Source organism: Teleopsis dalmanni, chromosome 2 (genome assembly GCF_002237135.1).
Source record: "Teleopsis dalmanni isolate 2A chromosome 2, ASM223713v2, whole genome shotgun sequence".
NCBI classification, from domain to species: domain Eukaryota; kingdom Metazoa; phylum Arthropoda; class Insecta; order Diptera; family Diopsidae; genus Teleopsis; species Teleopsis dalmanni.
The window spans coordinates 207,768,752-207,773,610 of NC_051847.1; positions in this window are offsets into that span (position 1 = coordinate 207,768,752).

Genomic DNA, 4,859 nt, shown 5'->3' on the forward strand with positions numbered 1-4,859 from the left:
TCTTGTAACACCTAGGTTCGACAAATGCTTTTTTACTCCGCAATGTTCAGTGAGAAACTGTGACAAGTCGGATGCCATTTCTATTCAGCTTGTTTTTTAGCTTGTCTGCAGGCAATTGCATTGTTCCAATCAATCTGAACTGCTCTTTCCAGCCATTTATCAATTATAAGTTAATTATAATTAATTATAAGTTAATTATAAGAAAAAGCTCTATAAAGGACATCAAAATGGTTGTGATCCAATATAATATGAGGCCGTCCCTTTTCTGCTTTCTCGTGTCTCTCAAATTCGCTGGGCTCTGGGATTTATATTAAGGGAATCGTTTCTTTCAGCAAGGTCTTTGAAGGCTTTCCCACCAATGTTTTGAGGTAACTTAAGGTGAGCGTAGTGATAGAGAAATGGTAATGGGAATATAATAAAAATAGGAAGAGCAATAGGAAGAGAAGTGGCGATAAAAATAGTAAGTTGAAGAGATATAGGAATATTTATAGGAATAGTAATAGGCATAAGAGGAGATATAGGAATAGCGATAGAAAATGGTGAATGGAATAGTGACAGGAATAGTAGCATAATTAGAAATAGCAATTGTAGTAGCAATAGCAATAGGTACTGTGAATAGGAATATCAATAGGAATGGATTTAGGGAAGGAAATTGCTACAGAAATAGCAAGAGGATCGAGAATAGAAAAGGGGACAACAATTGACTCTAAAATATTTCACAATATTTCACTTTTTTTGTGAGACGTAGCAATGGTCTATAGGTACAGCTAGTAGAATATAACAAACATATTAATATAAAATAATTCTAATTTTCTACCGTTTTAAATAATTTTTCATTTAAAACTTATTGATTTGACAGCAAATACTAAGGAAGAATGAGAAAAAAAATCACTTAAAGGATAAAATAAAGGAATTCAATATTGATTTTGTATACAACCATAAAAATTCTTTCACTACAGGCAAAACAACTACATTTTATAACAAAACTACAGCGCATCAGTGCCAGAATAACGAATAAGATTTGCGAATAATGGAGAATGTTTGGTTGAAAGTGTAAAATGGTGAGCTTCATCAATACAGCCATTACCGGAAGCGGAAATGATGTCAAATATCGTTATTACAAACTAAAAGGAAGACATATTGACATTAAATGCCGTCGGTTGCACGGTTTACGGAATAAACTTATTCTTGCACATACCCCGACGCATCTTTCTAAAGAATAATACTATCATTCTGGCAGGAATGACAGGAGTTTGGGTAAAAACAAATCGTTGTAATGTTGCAAGGAATTTCGTAATAATAATTGTAAGCGAAAAATAAGCGTGATTGCAAAAATATTTTCAGGCATCATTAAATGTAACACTTAACAAACCCAAAACTGTCAATCTAAACTCTTAGCACAATAGATTGACCCAAAATGGCAAAGGATACGCATTGTTACCTTAAGGGTGAGTTGGTGGACACTCACTCACTCTCTATTAAAACATTGTACAACATTTAAAAGGAATAAAGCCAATTCAATTCCTTCCGTTAGTATTTTTAAAATGCACACGTTCACACCATCGTACGTTCAACATGAATCGTTCCGATGTATCGAGCAGAATCAGAGCTGAAGTCATATCTCGAATATTGTTCGAAAGAATTGAGGGAGCAACCGCATGTCTCCACAACGTGTGAATTTTGGATTTTCAGCAATGCGATTGGTTAACCGTTTTTCTTCGTCAAATTTTCACTTTATTTTGTGGTAAAAAAACTCATTTTCAATTCCCGCGAACGTGTAAATGAGTTGAACAAATGGGTTTGTGGTAAAGAATCTGAAGCTATCATAGGTTAAAAATGTTAAAAATGAAAACCTTGCTTATTTGGTTTGAATTTAATTTAAAAAAATTCAATATTCTTACTTTCTATTTAAAAACTTCTTAATATTATACAGTCTCCTGAAATGTCAGTTAAAATATATATTCACAAAAGAGGTCTCTTATGTCGCCATGCACTTTAGGTCACTTTTTCGTTATTGATTATTTATATAATTAATAATTATTTAGTAACTAGGACAGATAATCTATAATAATCTGCAATCTATAAGTTCTATTGCAATATTCCTGAGTCCCTTAAGTTAATTTGGACGTATTATAACGTTTAACAAATATAATTAGGTGTCTTAGCTTTGAATCCGGACATCATGCAATCCAATGAAAGTCGAATGCAGGTACTACACTCCTTTCCTGGTAAACCTAGTAACATATTTTTGTATACATTCATATATTATAGGTGGGTAGAAAAAAATTGATTCTTCTATTCGGAATACTGTAATGTACAAATGTACGAAGGCATTATATTATTATGACATATTACAGTTAACTAGTTTATCAAAAAATCGAAACATTGTTTTCTAGCAAGAAAAAATACAGCTAAAGTAAAAAATCTGCTTTACAATGAATTACAAGAAATTCAAAATAACATGGTAAAGTTATAATCTATGTTATCATGAAAGAAAATCCTACCAGGAAGAGCCAAAACAGAAGTGATAAAACTCATGGCCACTGTCTATAGTACTCACAGTGGGCACTCATGCCGAAAAATTGCGTATATCCGTTTCAATAAAAATAGAAGAGCTGCAAGAAATATGAGAAAAAAAGAGTACTTTCTTTGTAAATCCACAAGCCTGACAAGACTGAGACTGTTCTTTATGGAAATCTACGAACTAATACGCCTAACAAATATCTCAAACGCAGACCTTCAAAAAAGTAATTTAATTTTAATCTTAATTAAAATTAAGATTTTCATATTCGCGTTGGTAGTAAAGCGCTTTTACGATAATTGGACAGAAGAGGAGTTCCTCCGCAAACCAAAAGAAGCAATTTACCGAAAGGGTATGCTTTTAGTACTTTGAAATTCTCAGCGATAATATTACCTATTACTTTAAATAGAGAAAAGCGTAGTAAAACTATCAGGGAGACTAATCGAGTACGTAAACAGTATCTGGTGAAATCTAACCAAAGCCCCAACAGTCAATCGAAAACTATATGGTATTTTAGGTAGACTAATCGAGTATGTAAACAGTATCTGGTGAAAGCTAACCAATGCCCCAACAATCAATCGAAAACAATATGGTATTTTGATTTTGGTGTACTTAGCGTCTATTGCTCTAAATAAAGAAAAACATAACTAGGCACCACTATAGACGGATAAGTAGATAGCATCTAGTAGAACATAACCCAGCGCTTAAGTCAGCAACTGTCAAGTGATGAGGGTGTAATTAGAATTAGAATTATTGCTGCATTTGAAGATTAAAGAATTGGTATCATATTTTGTTTGAGTTGGAGTTATATTAGATCTATAGCAAACTCTTAACATATGTTATGTAAGAATAAGAGGGTGAAACATTACTGTAAATCTGCGCTCCTGTCAACACTAAGCTTTCTCATTAAAAGGATACCAGTTTCACTGAATTCTGAAAATTGTTGGATATATATTGTATGGACATAGTTTAGTAATGGCTTCTTTTTTGACTTATGTGAATATTATGTTTGCATTATTTCTAGTTTATCTAACTTTGTCTCTCGTATGCTTCTGGACTTGAAAATATCGATAAGAAAAAATTCTTGATTACAATTAAAGTCATCGTATCAGTTATAGCAATCACATATTTTTGAACCATTTTAAAAGAAAAAATTTGTTGCAGGATTAAACTTTTTGCCTCGTCTAAAATTATTTATTTAAGACAAACTAAGAAATTCTCTAAAATAAAGGAGGTATATACTATGTATATACTTTTAAAATCATATAAAGCTATGAATTTTTGTAACCGTTTGACAAGTAATGGCGTCTGTTGGAACAGCACAAAACCCAAACTCAAATAAAAAACAAATTACCACTCAGAAAAATAAAAATTCAAATAAAACCTTTCCTAACACACAAATTGAAGCTAAGGACTTTGAGGACTAGGCGAAATGTGGTACGGATGGTGTAAAGGCAGCAAAGTATCTCTACCTGCTTATGTTAAACGAAGAAGACACTTAAACACGATGTCAAGTTTATGTCATTGTACGTAAGAAAGGATATGCGCCTTATTATGTATGTTGAGATATAAGGAAACACACAAATAAATATACATAAGTGTGCAGAAACTCGTACATTCGCAAGGACAACATTTAAAAAGCAATAAATCTCGCATAAAACGTTGAGAAACCCTAATTTTACGGATATATTCTTAATGCATGTAAGCTGTCTACTTCATGCTGCACATGACGTGAACAGTAGCGAATTTCATGTTACTTTTATGAAGTGCTTTATGTATATATATATATATATATATGTAATGTAACATAGCTAGGTCCTTGTGTCAATAGTATTACTTGAGAATAATTTTTGTCACCTGACTGGAAACCATATTAAAAATATGGTTCCGATTAGTTATTATAGTCGGATGCGTTTTAAGGAAATCACGCCTTTAGGAGATCTCAAACTATGACCGATCCTCGTCAAGATTCACATTAGAACCAGAATATACTTTCTATATCCGTTACAAATCAAATATTTTAGGTACTAGCTACACATCTAAATTTTTTTGTAATACGACTTTCATACGAGTACAGATCAGTGGCTTAATTAACGGTAATTAAGAGGTAAGGGGTTAAAAAATAGATATCTTACATGACAATATGATATAAAGTGCAAACATTTAGTAAATAAAAGTAATGCCTAGAAAATATTTTGTGGCATAAAACCCCCTTTGGCACAATTCTGGTTATGTCAATTGTCCATATCAGTGAAAAGTTCAAAATTTCATTACAAGGCCAAGATAATGTTGCTGAATGTTGTTTGTGTCAGAGGTAGAATTGAAATACGTAGTTTAC